Source organism: Procambarus clarkii, chromosome 86 (assembly GCF_040958095.1).
Source record: "Procambarus clarkii isolate CNS0578487 chromosome 86, FALCON_Pclarkii_2.0, whole genome shotgun sequence".
Classification (NCBI taxonomy): Eukaryota; Metazoa; Arthropoda; class Malacostraca; order Decapoda; family Cambaridae; genus Procambarus; species Procambarus clarkii.
Window position 1 is genome coordinate 18404547 of NC_091235.1, and position 13153 is coordinate 18417699.

Genomic DNA, 13153 nt, shown 5'->3' on the forward strand with positions numbered 1-13153 from the left:
TCATCTAGGTTTCTTATCCTTCCTATTATCTTAGCATCATCAGCAAACATGTTCATATAATTCTGTATTCCATCTGGTAGATCATTTATGTAGACAATGAACATCACCGGTGCAAGAACTGACCCCTGTGGTACTCGTGACATTTCTCCAGTCCGATACATTGCCTCTGATTACTGCCCTCATTTTTCTATCAGTCAGAAAATTTTTCATCCATGTTAGAAGTTTACCTGTCACCCCTCCAGTTTTTTCCAGTTTCCAGAACAACCTCTTATGTGGAACTCTGTCGAAAGCCTTTTTTAGGCCCAGATAGATGCAGTCAACCCAACCATCTCTTTCCTGTATTCCTCTTTCCTTTCCATCTCTGCAGCTCGATCATAGAAACTGAGTAAATTCGATACACAGGATCTTCCAGATTGAAAACCATACTGTCTGTCTGATATATCATTTCTCTCCAGGTGTTCTACCCATTTATTTTTTATTATTTTTTCCAATATTTTAATTATTACACTTGTCAATGATAACAGGTCTATAATTGAGGGGGGGGGATCTTCCCTGCTGCCACTTTTGTAGATTGGAACTGCGTTAGCCTTTTTCCACACATCTGCTATGACTCCTGTACAAAGGGATGTCTGAAAAATCAGCTGAAGTGGAATGCTGAAGTGTATAGTGCTTATTTTGCTTAAGACTCACCTGCCTCCATTATTGACATCATTGAATGTGCCATATTTATTTTACTTAAGATCCACCTGCCCCCATTATTAAAAAAAAAAAAGTTTATTCAGGTAAAAGTACATACATAGCAGTGCAGTGCTTATTTCTATTTTGAACTTTAGTGCTTATTTTTATGGAGCATGAGCACATTAACAAACTGGAAAAGGTGCAAAGACATACTACTAAGTGGCTCCCAGAACTGAAGGGCAAGGAGCTACGAGGAGAGGTTAGAGGCATTAAATATGCCAAAACTAGAAGACAGAAGAAAAAGAGGTGATATGATCATTATGTACAAAATAGTAACAGGAATTAACAAAATTGATAGGGAAGATTTCCTAAGACCTGGAACTTCAAGAACAAAGTGTTATACAGTATGACAAAGAGCGTAGACGAGACACCACGAGCGTAGCTCTCATCCTGTAACTACACTTAGGTAATTACACTTAATTTGAACTTGAAACATTTGAGGCTTAAATACACAAAAAATGGAGCATTTATTGCATTTGCAGAACTGGAGAATCCTAAGATAAATCAATCAAATCAAGGAATTTTAAATTAAGCTAAAACTTGAAAGCTTGGGTATGTTTTCATATAATGGAAGCACTGTACAGTATATAAATCCGTGGCAGTAGGAGAAAAATTAATATTTCCAAGTCACCCTCAAAAGTGGAAATTTCTAAATCACACTTATTTATGGGAAAGTCATATAAAACCAGATTATCACTTAATAGTACAGTATATGAATCTACCCATAGCTGGAAAAGCAATGTACATAGTTTTCATAATAACTGGACTAGGAGTTTTCAAAAACACTTATTTCAGGTGAGCGTAGGGGAACTTCATGGTACAGTGCAAGGTAGATCACCGTCCACCTTAAATTTATTTATTTATTTATATACAAAAAGGTACATTAGGTTCGTGAGGGGTACATAGCATTGTGTTTACATTCTTGTAAAGCCACTAGTACGCACAGCGTTTTGGGCAGGTCCTCAATCTAACAATTTTAAGTAGGTAAATTCTAGCAAAATTTATAAAATGTTAACAGGTACATTGCAAGAAAAAATTAAAGAGATTAGTAAGTATATTAAAGCACATCGATAGCTCTGATTGATAGCATTGATAGTTTGAGTGATAATTTAACAAAGATTAATAGGCACAATACAGCATATTGATAGCACATATAATAGCAATGATGACAATGGTAAAGTTGTTTGGCTTAGGTACATAAATATTGGGAGGATTGGTTAGCACTAGATACAGTGCAAGTTTAAAGCACAAGGTAGGAAACTATGAACATGAAATAAGGTACTTTTTGTTTTTGTTTTTGAATAAGGCAAAAGTTGGACAGCTTTTCAATTCATTAGGGAGTGAGTTCCATAAACTAGGTACCTTTATTTGCATAGTGTTTACACAGATTAAGTTTGACTCTGGGGATATCAAAGAAATATTTATTTCTGGTGTAATGATAATGGGTCCTGTAACATCTGTCCAGGGAGAGTTTCAGAGCAGGGTTTGCATTTAAGAACAGGGTTTTGTAAATGTAATTGACACAAGAGTGTGTGTAGTGAGTTTATGTTTAGCATACTTAGGGATTTCAACAAGGGAGCTGAGTGTTGTCTGAAAGCAGAGTTTGTTATTGTTCTGATAATATAGCAGATTTTTGCTGGGTGATGATGGGCTTGAGGTGGTTTGCAGTGGTTGAACCCCATGCACAAATCCCATAATTAAGATAGGGATAGATTAGTGCATAATATAGTGAGAGGAGAGCAGAGTTAGGTACATAATGTCTGATTTTCGAGAGAACACCAACTATTTTAGAGTCTTTCTTAGTTATGTGTTGTATGTGGGTGCAGAAGTTGAGTCTCTTGTCTAAGTATAGGCCAAGGAACTTTCCATCAACTTTTATTTCTGATGTTAACATTGTCTATCTGAAGCTGAATTGCATTTGTTGATTTGCTTCCAAATAAGATGTAGTAGGTCTTTTCTATGTTTAGTGTGAGTTTGTTGGTTGTCATCCATAAGTGAATTTTTTTTCATTCATTGTTCACAACATTATTTAATGTATGTGGGTTGGGGTCTGAGTAGATGAGAGTAGTATCATCAGCAAACAATATAGGTTTAAGAATGTTAGAGCCATTAGGCAGAGAAATCAGGTAGAGAAAATCAGGCAGTAGAAATTGGATAGAGAAACAAATTCACTGGTTTTCTTGACATATGTCTCCCTGGTGCCATACAAATACAAATACAAATATTTATTCAGGTAAAGTACATACATACAAGATAAGATACAAAAGTTGATGGATTTATAGATAGAGCTAGTACATACAATGTCTATAGCCACTATTACGCAAGCAAAGCGTTTCGGGCAGGAAAAACACTAAGACTTAAACTTAAATAAAATAAAATAATAAACTAGTTAAAATAAACTAAAATACATCTGAAGAAAGACTATGTAACAGTTACGTCTATGTAATAAATAAATAAATAAATAAAATAAATGTTTATTTAGGTAAGGTACACACATACAAGAGATTTTACAAAGATTGATCGATAGAGCTAGTACATACAATGCCTAAAGCCACTATTGCGCAAAGCGTAACAGTGTGAAACATGTAGCATGTAACAGTATGAAAGACTTTGTAACAGTCTACGTCTATGTACCAGTATGAAAGACTAAGTAAGATACCTGTAGCAAACACCCCGGAGAACTGAAGCCACTGGCGCCGTATAGTAAACACAGTGAAGCAGGGGTGCCAGATCTAAATTGCTGAAAGTAGCGAGCTGACGGTCAAAAAGCAGCGAATTTGTAATAAGAGTAGCCCAATTTTTTTACTGAATGATATTTATTTATTTATTTATTTATTTATTTATATACAAGAAGGTACATTGAGTTTGTGAGAATGCATAGCATAGTATTTACAATCTTGTAAAGCCACTAGTACGCGCAGCGTTTCGGGCAGGTTCTTAATTAATCTAACAGATAATTATAAGTAGGTAAATTCTAGCAGAATTAATAAAATGATAACAGATACATTACAAGAAAAAAGGAGATGAGAGAGAGTAGTAAGTATATTAACGCACATTGGTATATTAAAGCTCTGCGGGGCCGGATTCAGGAAGGTACTTACGAAGGTTTTTCCTCTTAGCTAAGAGCGTTTTCCGTCTTAGCGCCTTCGTGGCGGCTACGTCCGTATTCAATTAACTACCCTAAGTGGAAAAACCTTCGTAAGTTCATTCCTGGATTTAAGTGTGGTTTCGACGGATACAAGACACTCCGTACATTGACACCATCGCACACTAATATTTTTACCACTTCGGACACCAGCTTTCGACGTTTCGCATATGTGTACGTGTTCCATATTAAAACGACAATATAATGCTATTAACAATTAAAATCTTCTATTTAACAGGCATATAGTTATTAAATGAAGTTTAGTGATGTAATAGACATAATCCGGAGTTGGTAAGGACGCCGCCCGCCAGCGTAAACACAACACACCCGAATGCCTACAAACACGATACAACGCACAAAACACAACACTTCTGTCAGTTTTTGGATAAACTCCTTTTATATTTATTATGTGAGAGTTATACATGTATAAAATGATAACTATTATAGGTAAGCGCCTAATATTTAATATTAATCAATAAAAAAGAAGTCAGAAGCCACACGCCTGTCTGTACATGTCTTTTGTGTAAAAGTATTTTGGGCGCTCATGTACTTGTGCGCTAGCTGGCGTTCACAACTGTTCTCGCCTACAAGCATTAGAATTAAACAAACGAATTTATTTTTTCATTTATATACAAGAAGAGAAGGCTACCCTTGAGTCTGTAATATTCATCTGATCACTGGTCTCCCATTTGGTCCTCATTGCTTTATCTTACTATTATTGAATGTCAATAACCGTATTATGCAATTTCAATTTCTTCTATTTCTTTCTTTATTATGCACCCCATACCCATCCCGTGGGCGGTGGTGTAAAGGATTACAGAGGCACATAATCGGTTCAGGAACTGAACCCTCTAGTTCGTTTAGCTAAGCAAATAACAATGTTTGACGCTAGTTACAAAATTATATATATATATATATATATATATATATATATATATATATATATATATATATATATATATATATATATATATATATATATATATATATATATATATATATATATATATATATATATATATATATATATACGTATACATATATACATACACATACACATACATATTTAATCACCTACACAAATACACACATCAATAATCTTTGTGTCACAGGTGATCAACAAGAGGCTCACAACAGTCACTATAAAAGGCACTTTACATCTATAGTGAGTCACACAGTTACTAGTCTTGCTGCAAACCCACCCAACTGGGCGGCAGCTTTACAGTCATGTGCTCCACACCCACCCAACTGGGCGGCAGTTTTACAGTCATGTGCATGCATTACCTACAGTAAGCAAATTTTTGATACTTCGCTAAGATTTCGGGCAGCACATCATTATGAATGAAGTACTTACACATTTCATTATGCAACTTTAATAAAGTTGTCCATCAGCATTTTGTGGTGTTCAGCTACCCTTATCTTCTGTATGTTCCTCACATTACCAGTATACACAAACATTGACATGTAGGGATATAGACCCTCAGGTAAGTTAGTAATTTAAATGCACAGTAGCAGTCCTAGGCGTTCAATCCCCGACCGCCGTCCAAGTGGTTTGGCACCATTCCTCCCCATCCCATCCCCCAGTCTTGATAAGTCAGATATATTGTTTGTTAACACATTTCTCAACAATGAACAGTCAGTTTTATCAAGCTAACATATCCTAACACAACGAGTGAGAGTATTAACTGGTCAAATTATTTTATTAGACCAGTATATATTATTAGATTATACTGGTATAATTATATATATATATATATATATATATATATATATATATATATATATATATATATATATATATATATATATATATATATATATATATATATATATATATATATATATATAATTATACCAGTATAATTATACTGGTATATATTATATACAGTATAATTATATATATATATATATATATATATATATATATATATATATATATATATATATATGTCGTACCTAGTAGCCAGAACGCACTTCTCAGCCTACTATGCAAGGCCCAATTTGCCTAATAAGCCAAGTTTTCATGAACTAATTATTTTTCGACTACCTAACCTACCTAACCTAACCTAACCTAACTTTTTCGGCTACCTAACCTAACCTAACCTATAAAGATAGGTTAGGTTAGGTTAGGTAGGGTTGGTTAGGTTCGGTCATATATCTACATTAATTTTAACTGCAATTAAAAAAAATTGACCTCATACATAATGAAATGGGTAGCTTTATCATTTCATAAGAAAAAAAATATAGAAAATATATTAATTCAGGAAAACTTGGCTTATTAGGCAAATTGGGCCTTGCATAGTAGGCTGAGAAGTGCATTCTGGCTATTAGGTACGACATATATATATATATACATATATATATATATATATATATATATATATATATATGTATATATATATATATATATATATATATATATATATATATATATATATATGTCGTACCTAGTAGCCAGAACTCACTTCTCAGCCTACTATGCAAGACCCGATTTGCCTAATAAGCCAAGTTTTCATGAATTAATTATTTTTCGACTACCTAACCTACCTAACCTAACCTAACCTAACTTTTTCGGCTACCTAACCCAACCTAACCTTTAGAGATAGGTTAGGTTAGGTTAGGTAGGGTTGGTTAGGTTCGGTCATATATCTACGTTAATTTTAACTCCAATAAAATAAAATTGACCTCATACATAAGGAAATGGGTAGCTTTATCATTTCATAAGAAAAAAAATAGAGAAAATATATTAATTCAGGAAAACTTGGCTTATTAGGCAAATCGGGCCTTGCATAGTAAGCTGAGAAGTGCGTTCTGGCTACTAGGTACGACATATATATATATATATATATATATATATATATATATATATATATATATATATATATATATAATTATACCAGTATAATCTAATAATATATACTGGTCTAATAAAATAATTAGACCAGTTAATACTCTCACTCGTTGTGTTAGGATATGTTAGCTTGATAAAACTGACTGTTCATTGTTGAGAAATGTGTTAAAAAACAATATATCTGACATTATCAAGACTGTAGCTTGCTTAGCAAAAGGAACTTTTTTTAAATTTGGGTTCAGTTTAACTACCGCTCAATGGATGAGTAATTGGGGCATAATAAAGGCACTAAGCTGATAAAATGAAAGATGGGAAAACAACATTAGAGAGATAAACTCGAGAGACGTTTTCATGTTAACCCGAAAATTATTTGAGGAGCAAGACGGACTGCGGGTCAGGCAATTGGTCTTCATGCTATCGTGATGGGGGATCAGCCATTATACGTGTTAATGACTCTTGTATAGTTGTATAGTTAAGGACAACAGGGTAAAGGGGTAATGGGCATTGTGGTTGATTGTTCTACCTGGGAATCCTCCACTGTTTTATATCTTATGTATGTATGTATGTATGTATGTATGTATGTATGTATGTATGTATGTATGTATGTATGTATGTATGTATGTATGTATGTATGTACTAACCTAGTTGTGGTTGCGGGGGTTGAACTTTGGCTCTTTGGTCCCGCCTCTCAACCGTCAATCAACTGATGTACAGATTCCTGAGCCTACTGGGCTCTGTCATATCTACATTTGAACCTGTATATGGAGTCAGCCTCCACCACATTACTGCCTAATGCATTCCATTTATTAACTACTCTGACACTGAAAAGTTCTTTCTATAATCTCCCTGGCTCATTTGGGTACTCAGCTTCCACCTGTGTCCCCTTGTGCGTGTACCACATGTGTTAAATAAATGTATGTATGTATGTATGTATGTATGTATGTATGTATGTATGTATGTATGTATGTATGTATGTATGTATGTATGTATGTATGTATGTATGTAAGGAGAGAAAGAGATGAAGACCGAGACAGAGAAATAGATATAGACAGAGTCAGGGAGAGAATGTTAAACACAGAGACGGATAGATAAGGATATGCAAAATCAGTGAGAGAATGACAGAGATAGAGCGAGGAAAGAGACAGAGAGATAGGCTGACACAGAGAATGGCAGAAACGAGGAGAGGCAGAGACAGAGGGACAGGGACAGACGGACAGGGCCAGGGACGGGGGAACAGAGGGGGGCAGTGGGACAGAGAGGGAGACAGGGACAGAGAAGGGGACAGGGACAGAGACAGAGGGACAGGGTCAGAGAGGGGAACCGGGGGACAGAAGGAGGAGAGGGGGGGCAGGAGACCAAGAGAGAGGGGACAGAGGAGAGACAGGGGATAGAAAGAGTGGGCAGGGGGACAGAGGGAGGGACAGGGACAGATAGAGAAAGACAGGAACAGGGGGGCAGAAAGGGCGGACAGGGGGACAGATAGAGGGACAGGGGGCAGAGACAGGGACAAGGGGACAGAGATGGATAGGGGGACTGGAGGAAAGGGAGGGGGGCAGATGAAGGACAGCGGACAGAAAGAGTGGGCAGGGGGACAGAGAGGTACAGGGGACAGAGAGAAGGACAGGGGGACAGAGATGGACAGGGGGACATAGAGGAACAGGGGGACAGAGAGTGACAGGGGGACAGAGAGAGGGACAATGGGATAGAGAGGGACAGGGGGACAGAGAGATGGAAAGGGGGGACAAGGGGACAAAGGGAAAGGGATCGGGGACAGAGGACAGAAAATGTGGGCAAGGGGACAAAGTGAGGGACAGGGGGACAAAGATGGACAGGGGGACAGGAGGAAAGGGGGGGAGATGTTTGAGGGGGAATGTTTGCGAGAGATGGAGAAGTTGGTATTTAGAACGGTAAGTTAGAGAGGGGACAACTAAGGCGCATCATTGAAAAGCAAAGCAAATGAGCATCATTGCAGTAGCAGGAGCCACGCACATCTTCAGCCTGCGTTGTTGAGACATTGTCAATTAAGCGGTGTCCAATAGCAGTATCTTCGGTATTTAAGCGATACCTTAAAAAATACTGGAATTATTGAAAGATATTAATCCAGATATTAATCCCCTTGTGCAACGCACACAAGAGGCAACAGCTTCTAGCTCTACAAGCGGCAATATAAAATAGAGAATAGGCGATTGTTTTCACTCATAGTGTAATAAACCCACGGACCCACCCACCCGCTGAAGCCGTAAATACCAAGACATTACTTCCGTTTAAAATTCAGCCGGAATAATCCTCAGGTATGTGGAGGATGTGGGAGGCCTTTGATCAACCGCCGACTTCCTGCCCCGTCGACGGGGCCATCAGCCCTCAGCCAAATTCATGTGAAACATGTATGTGTGTGTATTAAATATTTTAATTTATTATTCCCAAGATTTAGCTGTTAGCTCTTGGACCCCGCCTTTCTAAGCGTCGGTTGTCTAATGTACCAACTCTCAGCCTCTTTTCCTCCATCATATCTAAACAACATATATTTTTATCTAACACACACACACACATCCCCAAGATGCAGCCTTTAGCAGCTTCCTGACTTTCAGGTTCCTATTTACTGCAAGGTGAATAGAGGCATTAGTGTGTGTATGTTTGTGTCTGTGTGTGTGTGTGTGTGTGTACGTGTGTACGTGTGTGTGTGCGTGTGTGTGTTTGTGTGTATACTCACCTAGTTGTGGTTGCGGGGGTTGAGCTCTGGCTCTTTGGTCCCACCTCTCAACTGGCAATCAACTGATGTACAGATTCCTGAACCTACTGGGCTCTATCATATCTGCATTTGAAACTGTGTATGGAGTCAGCCTCCAATGTGTAATAGTCAACAAAATAAAATCCAGCCCATCAACCGTGAAGAGCTCAGTCCCCCAGGGTACTGTGCTTGCTCCAGTACTTTTTCTCATCCTCATTTCGGACATAGACAAGAACACAACATATAGCACTGTATCATCCTTTGCAGATGACACTAGGATCTTCATGAGAGTAGGCAACATAGAGGACACGGCGAACCTCCAGTCAGATGTAGATCAGGTCTTTCTATGGGCTACAGAAAATAATATGGTGTTTAACGAAGATAAGTTCCAGCTCATGCGCTATGGAAAAAATGAAAATATAAAAACGGAAACCACGTACAAAACTCAGGCAAATCATAACATAGAACGAAAAGGCAATGTAAAGGATCTGGGTGTACTCATGTCGGAAGACCTTACCTTTAAGAACACAATAAAGTAGCCGTCACAACTGCAAGAAAAATGACAGGTTGGATAACAAGAACTTTTCACACTAGAGATGCTATACCGATGATGATACTTTTCAAAACGCTTGTGCTCTCTAGAGTGGAGTACTGCTGCACAATGACAGCACCTTTCAAAGCTGGAGAAATTACTGACCTGGAGAGCGTGCAGAGATCCTTTACTGCTAGAATCCACTCAGTAAAACATCTAAACTATTGGGACCGACTAAAGAGCCTAAAACTGTACTCCCTTGAGCGCAGGCGGGAGAGGTACATAATAATTTACACGTGGAAAATATTAGAGGGGCTGGTCCCAAACCTGCACACAGAAATAACATCACATGAGACCAGAAGACATGGCAGGATGTGCAGAATACCCCCGTTGAAAAACAGAGGTGCAACTGGTACTCTGAGAGAGAACTCTATCAACATCAGAGGTCCGAGACTGTTCAACACGCTTCCACTACACATAAGGGGCATAACTGGCCGACCCCTCACAGTGTTCAAGAGAGAACTGGATAAGCACCTCCAAAGGATACCTGATCAACCAGGCTGTGACTCATACGTCAGGCTGCGAGCAGCCGCGTCCAACAGCCTGGTTGATCAGTCCGGCAACCAGGAGGCCTGGTCGACGACCGGGCCGCGGGGACGCTAAGCCCCGGAAGCACCTCAAGGTAAGGTTGCTAAGTATTCTTATATATCTACGTCTAGCTTCCAAGACAAGCACGTTATTACTTGATTGCAAACTGTTTATTGCTCGTAGTGAGGAAAGAGGAAGTAATTAAGCAGTATTAATAGTATGAAGTATTAATAATTAATACTTCAGTGTTGTCAATAATTTCGAGAGACATGAGACAAGCCCATGACATTACTCTAACAAGAGAAATGTTGAACAAGAATACTTGCATAATAGACAAAACCCAAGATTCAAGAAGATTACAAATTCTTGAGGCAATTCACATAAGAATAGAGCGACCTACCATGAACACCCAAATCACGGAACTATTTACTCTACCCACCATGAGAGTAAGGACAAGACAAGAACATATCGATGCCAACACAGAAGACAATGTCCAACATAACAGGCCAATTACACTGGATTAATCTTTGTGTTTAGATAGGAGATGCCTCGTATGGGCCAATAAGCCTTCTGCAGCCCCTATGTTTATCCCTTATGTATCCCCCCATGTTTTCACCTTCATTGTATATATATATATGTACATGTATGTATGAGAGTGTGTACATGTATATATAATATTAATAATTTTGTAACTAGTGTCACAAATTGTTATTTGCTTAGCTAAACGAACTAGAGGGTTCAGTTCCTGAACCGATTATGTGCCTCTGTAATCCTTTACACCACCGCCCACGGGATGGGTATGGGGTGCATAATAAAGAAAGAAATAGAGTTGAATTGGCCTGATTAAGACTTTATGACCATGTAATCTATGTTTTGCTCCACTACTTACTGGTTGAGTATGGGGTGCATAACAAATAATAGCCTCCTTCGGGGGCGCCTTGTTTCTAAACGTGTTAGTCATAAATCCTTTAATCTCAAATCTTGCTACAATGTACCTCTTAATATATGTTATGTACTCTCGCAACCCAATGTACCTTCTTGTATATAAATAAATAGATTTCAACTGTAAGGGGGGTATAGTTTGCACCTTGTTATTCTAATAATGGATAAATAATTCTAATAATGGAAGCGCTAATTATATGAACAAGTGCCATGTATTTATTCAGACGAGAACAACAGCGAACACAAACCAGCGCATATACGAACGGAATGGTTTGTATGTACAAACTTCTCAGTGAACGAAGTTGTTTCTAGCCCGGTATCCGAAATTGCAGTATACGACTTGACCAGTCCCCGGTTTGGATCACTCGTAGCTTTACGTAAACTGGATATAAGTAATTTTTTCTCTACTACATAACACTGGGATCGATTTATGATATTGGAACATGACCAAAATATTATAGCTGGTGAATCTAGTGAAGAGGAATCCTTCGTGTTAGTTATATATGCATTCTCTGCTTGAAACTTGAAGTAAATATGTGTTTGATGATAGTAGAATTAGTTTTATAATAGCAAGATATTATACCAGTAGTTATTAAGTAAATAAACACTGGTGAACATGAAATATGAGAGAAGGTGATGAGCCTTGCCTGATGGGATCATTTACTATCACCAAATGCCCCTGTTCACCTAGTAGTAAGGGTGTACCTTAGCTATACATACCCATTTCTAATTTATTTAGTTTGGTTTTATTTTGAAATTAAATCTGGGTGAGACATAAAATAAAAATATGCTGCACAAATGATGTTAGGTAAGGAAAAGGGTAAAAATGTCAAAAACTTTATTCATTGAATACTTAAAGCTATAATTATGACTATATAGATTATTAAAAAAGAGAGAGGGAAGTAGGGGTCCAAGACCTCTTCCTGTTATACAATTTGGGTGTGGAACAAGTAATTATCAAAAGAAGGCACCATGCCGGGAAGACTATGTAGTAGTAAGGCAGTGAGGTGAGGCAGCTACTTATTTGAGAAATGCTTATTTTATTTGTATGACTGTATGTATAATTCTATGTATGACTGGCCATCCTATGAGGTGAGGATGTTGGGTGAGCTTGTAGCTGGTTTTTGATCTACACTGTGTGGTCCTTTATACAGAATAGGGAAGCAGCACATTGCTGTGTATACCTAAACATGTTTAAAAATACATTGTTTGAGAGGAGTTTTGTAGAAACTGGTAAGAGTAATTATAATATAATGTTTCCATGATTCAGTGCTTACCTCTTGTGAAAATTGCTTAGAGTTGTTTAGTCAGAGTTGATTTGTTTTTTGTATTGAGGCTGGTATTTTCTAAATTGATTCCATGTACAGTATGTCTAACCATCCTGTGAGATGGGAGTATTAGATAAATTTATAGCTAGTTTTTTATCTACACTGTGTAATATTCCATATAGACTAGGGTAGCAGCACATTGCTGTGTATACCTAATCTTCTTAATAAAAAAAAATCAGTAATAAAGATTTTAAATTATAGTTTGTATTACAAATACAGTACTGTATTATCCTTATTAAATCATGTTGACCATGGATCATTAAGATCTCATGTTGATATGTAATACAAGTCATATTTCTTT